This window comes from Artibeus jamaicensis, unplaced genomic scaffold (assembly GCF_021234435.1).
Source record: "Artibeus jamaicensis isolate MK-2021 breed Jamaican fruit bat unplaced genomic scaffold, CSHL_Jam_final contig_387, whole genome shotgun sequence".
NCBI lineage: Eukaryota > Metazoa > Chordata > Mammalia > Chiroptera > Phyllostomidae > Artibeus > Artibeus jamaicensis.
The window spans coordinates 2767774-2773773 of record NW_026521812.1 but is presented as its reverse complement, the minus strand read 5'-3'; the positions used below and the strand labels follow the sequence as shown (position 1 = coordinate 2773773).

Here is a 6000-nt window from a genome sequence, read left to right as displayed (position 1 = left end):
AGACCTGTCATGATAAATTAATGACAGGATGTTGCAGAAGTGGCAAAGCTCCAGCAGCATCTTGCATAGTTTAATATAGCCCCATTTCCCCATTTCAATGTATTTGTGGTTAGATAAATCCTCAGAAATTTACAGCTGCTATAGACTAGTTTATTATGTACTCTGCCTGCACACATGATAAGTATAATAAGAATTTGATGTTCTTAAAGCGTATAGATTTTACTGACATTTCTTTACCACGATGGAAATATTTAGTTGCTAAAAGTAGCATATGCAGATACTTCTAAACATGAATTTCTGTGCAACAAGCAAGGGTTGTTAAAACATTACTGTGACTACCCATCTTCCTTTTACTTTAAATTGAAGAACTGTAGCTCAGAGAAAAGTTATATGGAACATTTATATAAAATGGTCCCATGAACAAATAGAAAAGAAACTGCTACCGATTTTCAGTTGAAAACACTGAAAAAACGAACTGAAGCTACCACGCTTTTCTCCAGGGAAACTTCTTCCTTTGGTCTCATGACTGGTTTTCGCAAGCTTCAGTTGTTCATTTTTGCTCTGGCAAGAAAATTATTTTCCTCACCTTCTTTATTCTCTTTTTGGACTCTGCTTTTTTTCTTTCTTATCTTCATTAAGCAAATCATCTCCATTCCTAGCAGTTTTTTAATGACTGACAATATGTTAAGTTTACTTAGATAAATGTTGTAGAACCATTCCTACTTTTTCTGATACCATATTCTTTCACAATTCTTGAAAAGATCAAGTGATAATTTAAGAAATGGAGTACAATAGATTAAGTAAAAATCAGATTATTCAGTACTTTTAGAAATGACACAAGCAGATGCAGTTGGACAATTCTGACAGTGTTAGAGGTGGAACATGTATGGTTACAGACTTTTTTAGATTGAGAGTAGAAATTAAAATGGTAAATTCTTAGCATTATCTTAACTTTTTGAGAAAATAAAAACAAATCATCCATAATCAGAATGAAGCTGAGGTGTTAGAAGAACAACTTCAGAAAACCTGGTGCTCACAACATATGCTTGATGTAGACTTGGGAGGATCATTAGAAAAAAGCATTCTTTGTGTTTACAAAACAAATGTTTTTATACTATCTAGTTTCTGCCTTATCTTAAAGTATTTCCTATTCACTTTAATAATTAGAGCAGAAGTATATGATGAATGAAGTGCCTCATTACCAAGTTTGCTTTCCGGGTCTAACTGTCTGCTTTTGCCTACTTGGTCCATTGTTAAGCCTAAATGATGCTGACATCCAGTTCTCCTGCACATAATTGGGTCCATCCATAGACTGAGTTTGCCAGTCAACAGAGCCTTTTGATTGACATGAGTCTTGATGTTTTTATTATCTCTTATACGACTGGCATGGCGCCGAGGCTGCTTCTTGAATAATATGCGGTTCTATATGTATTAGTTTGATTCCACAGACTCTATTTCTAAGAAAATGTAAGAATTACAGTATGGAGTAAAGATTTACCAAAGTAATTATGGATACACAAATTATCAGTTAATTTTTTTTACCCAGATGTAGTTCATTTTATTTAAGTCACTGTTGCATTAAAGACAAGTTAGGCATTTCTAGTACCTGGACGTGGTTGTCAGGTAGTTACTCTCGCATATGCCAGACTATCTGACTATGGGCACTTACTGGCTCACTGGACGCAGCCACTGAGACCCAGCACCTCGCAGGCCTCCCAGTGGACAGGTCTGACAAGCCTCCATTCACAGCTGACACTGATGTTTACCGGCCAAGGGCACTTGGACAAGTTCCTCAGCCTTCAAAGTCTTGGTTTCCTTATTTGCAGTGCTGAAAAGATTTTATCTACCTGATGGGTTTGCTGTGAAGAGTAAATGAGGTCATGCACCTAAATTGAAGAGCTGGGGAATATTTTCTGTAGTGAAGTTCAATGATGTAGAAATCAACAAATTTATATAGTTTTAAAAAGTCTGATTGTTCAAAATGTTCCCATAATTTATTTAACAGATATAGCCCTCAGATAGAAATCATTTAAATATTTATTAAAGTGTAAGTGCAAAAATTTTTGTTATAGTTTACAGAATTTTCTAACCGTCTTAAAAATACTTGTGAGTTAAATAAATGACTAAAGTGACCTGTCATATACAGCTATAAAACCGTAAGTTATTTCCCAGATATAATCTTCTGAACTTCTTAAGGAAGAAATGTCTATAGCTTAAAAATAAAATTAAGGTCAAGGATTTGCTTTTATAAAAACGAACCTTACACAAGATTTCAAAAGCACCAAGTGTTAGCATTTTAAATATAAAGTTGAATTTATGGAATAAAAGACTTCATGCTTTAAATCTTTTAAAAGCTTGTTCTTTATTCTAGTTTTGCAAATCTTATTCATTGACAGTTTTGATACTGAAAAATCTTTAATCATCAAGCTAGAGTATAATCAATAATTGGGAAATAAATTTCTAAGAATGGTTTAAAATATTTCTTAGATCTAGAAAAAGAGTGTCAAACTGTTACTTGTTTGGAAAATAAAAGGATGTCAAAATGAGATAAAATTCAGTAATTTCAGAATGAAGACAAAAACCATTTTTTTACTAAGAAAATGTATGGTTGTCATAAATCTTCAAACAGACTCTTTTGTCTGATTCTTCTGCATGATTATAATTTGGAACTATTACCTGTGGGGCATTTTTATGACCTCCCCCATCCGATCTCATTTCAGAGAATGTGGCGTAAGATGTTTTATTAATTCACTTGTGAACGCAACCCAGTCTTTCTTCATCAACGACAAGAATGACTGGGCTTTGAGTGGAACCAACTTTCCTGCTGTTTGCCTCAGTGGTTCTTTTTCATCTTCAGGAGTTGTAGTACAAAAATAACCCTTTATTTTTCATATGAACATTGAGATCTCAGCTTATGTTTAGCTCTCCTAACATTTTCTTTCACTTGTCATGATTTGAAATTTTCTGCAATGTGTTGAAATTCTTTGTGATTAAAACCAAAATAAAACAATCAACACACAAATCAAAACTACGAGCTGAAGTTGCAGAGATGCATATTTTTATTTAATTATCCAAGGCAGTCACGAGACAGAAAAAACACGCTTGCACAAGGGCGGCTCAAGCTGGCTGTGCCCAGCTGGACTCGAAGGGCAGACAGAAGCATCCAGAACAATGAGAACTCACAGCTGTAGGAACAGACTTGTGCCAATCCCGAGGGCTTCCGCACTCATCACCACCACTCACCACTTCCAAAAATGCCCCCTCCCTTTACTTCCACACAGCAGGGGCCTGTTTACCAATCTTCATGCCTCTACCCCACGTGCAGGGGTAAGAGCCAAACGTAGTTTTGCTAGAAGACACTTCACGTTGGGTTCACATCTGGACGAGGTTCACACCTCAGTGCCCAGCACTGTTTTTCTCACTTCTTATTTTAATGGAATCAATTGTCTAATTTGGTAAATAAGTTTTCTAATTTTACATTAGTTTTGACCTTTGGGGGTTCAATATTTCATTGACAGACTTATAATCACATAGTTGAGAAATAAGAAGTCAAGAAAAATGAAATAAACTTTCCTATTATAACATTACACTTCAAAATATATGCTGGAATTAAAAAAATAAATAATGCAATGTAACCATTTAAAACAAACACTAAGACTAAAATAAATATTAAACACTGTATGTCTAGAAATCACTTATATGCTTAAATACGAAAGGCTTTTTTTTAAGTAAGGAAACTTGGAATGCTGCTGCCAGTCTAGCCAAGACGTTTCAGTTTATCTGCATCAAGTTTGTGACTCATTCAGAACAAATTCGTTCCCTTTTAACACCTTCTTACTTGGAACTGCTCTGAATACACAGTATTTTGAAACTGCTTATATTTTAAATAAAATTACATTTCAGAAGCAGATACTTCATATTTTGAGCATAACATCACACCTGTTCCCACATTGTGGATATAGTATTAGATAATTACCTAATTGAACATCCTAACAACACAAACACTTATTTTTCACATTTGTTGAGTAGCAGTTATGGTTTTTACTTTATTGGTTTTGAACAATGGTAATGTAATTTTAATGTAATTACTAATAAGTACAAGTACTGACACTTTGATCAATAACAATCACAATGGTTTATAATAATTAAGCTCAAAAGGCCACATTTATTTTTCTAATCATACCTCCTTGCTTCTAATTTTTCTAGATTCCATCATATGGACGAGAATAGTGGATTCTTCCTTTCTTCCTTGGTTTCTGAAAATTCTTAACTCTGAAGAGAAATTCCATTTGACTTAATTTGTTATTTCATTTCTGTGTATTTGGTTCTTTGTCCCTTCATTCTTCTTCAACTCTTTACTAGGAGAAAAATATACAAAATTTACTAAATGAACTTAATGCCTTTAGGCCATAGTCAAATCTTGGCATGATCAGACCAAGTAATGGCACAGGTAATAAAACACACTGTGCAATGCACACACACAGCCACCAAAACGTTAATTATAATACTCATCTCCTGGTGTGCCTTGTGGAAATACAGTTAACATCTTTTAGTACCATAAGCAGTTGCTGAAAGCCTGTTCTAGCACTGGCAAGTTAGCTATAAGCAACCCCCCCAAACAACAACAACAACAACAAAACAACCACCACTTCTCAAATACAGACACTCCAAGCACTGGATGCCTCCCAGAAGTTAAGAGCAGGTGATCAGAGTTTATAAAACCCTTCATTCACTGGGAAAGAAAATTGTCATGGATCATGCTTCAGGGTTAGTGACTGGGAAAGACACAGACCATTTCATTGAGCAGCGATTCTTTCATTTAGTCTACAGCCATGTCTAGTTTTACAAGTGGGTACACTACTACATATTTTTTCAAATAAATCCAAAAAAATGTTGGGTGTCATTTTTGATGGACAAAGACAGTGATGGTTAATTATGCATCTAGGTGCAGCTTTGAAATAAAAAAAAGATTACACCATTAATGAAAACCGCAGATGAAAAAACAAGTTGCCTCTTCAGAGCCCACGTAGTAAGTACACTGCAACTGAGGGTGATAAGCAAGTGGGATTGAACCTGAGACTTTTAATACAATTATTCATACACCAGTCACCAATAAAAGTATCTGGACTGAAACAGAAACGTCTCTTCCCTAAACAGAGAAGCTTAACCCTTGGTTGCTCTGCAAAAACAGACCACAGCCTAAGAACGCTGGCATCCTGGTGAAGGCGGTGGTGCACTCCACGGGTCACTCCCGGGGGCAGTGCAGGCCAGCTACTTCCCAAGGGCCTTCCCTGGTGGCCCAGAAGGGACAGGGCAACATCTGCGTCTGGGGACAGGCCCCATCCTAAGGAAATGATTGCACTGTCTTTTCATATGAAAAACATTTACACACGAGGGGAAAAAAGTCCTTTGTTAGTGGGTGCTTCCTGACTTTAATTTGTTAAACAGACTAATCACAGAGAAGTTGGTATGACAGAGAAGCCCAAAAATGTTTTCAGTGAAGTTTGCAAAAGAAACTGGAGTAGGAAATGGTACAGATACAATGTGCCAAGGTACAATCTCACAGGAGCCAAAAAAACCCCAGCACCATTTTTGCCCCTGGGTGGATACAGGTCAAGTATATAAAACTTGCAGCTAATTAGGGTCTGATGAAAGTGGGAGAGTAGTAAAGGCTCAAATGGATGCTGGACACAAGTCACCCAGAGTCTCACAAACATGTGCAAGGCACAGAGAAGATGGCTAAGAGGCTCTCAGAGGACTAGTAAGGCACAACCGAGGGAGAGGAAGTGTATGACCATGGCAGGCCAGAGTCGAAGAAGGAAAACAGAAAAGGAAAAGGATGGGGGACCGCTGGAAGTGAGTGACGGAACCCCGTACACGCAGAAGACACAGGGCCAGTTAAACGAATCAGGTGCAGATGGTCAGTACACAGAGGAGCCAGGAGGACGCCCTGGGGAGGGAACCCACGAGAAATCTGATGAGAAAAAGCTGAAGGAGGCA

At 36.9% G+C, this 6000-nt stretch overlaps 1 protein-coding gene across 1 annotated transcript in view; it reads right to left on the bottom strand.

Moving 5' to 3' along the window:
- Positions 1–3036: 3036 nt before the first annotated feature.
- The window catches only part of AHI1 (Abelson helper integration site 1), a 198887-nt gene continuing 195923 nt past the window's right edge, over positions 3037–6000 (bottom strand). The window contains exon 26 of the mRNA XM_053664881.1: positions 3037–4358. The gene's annotated coding sequence lies outside the window, so the exon portion shown is untranslated. The remainder of the gene's footprint in view (positions 4359–6000) is intronic.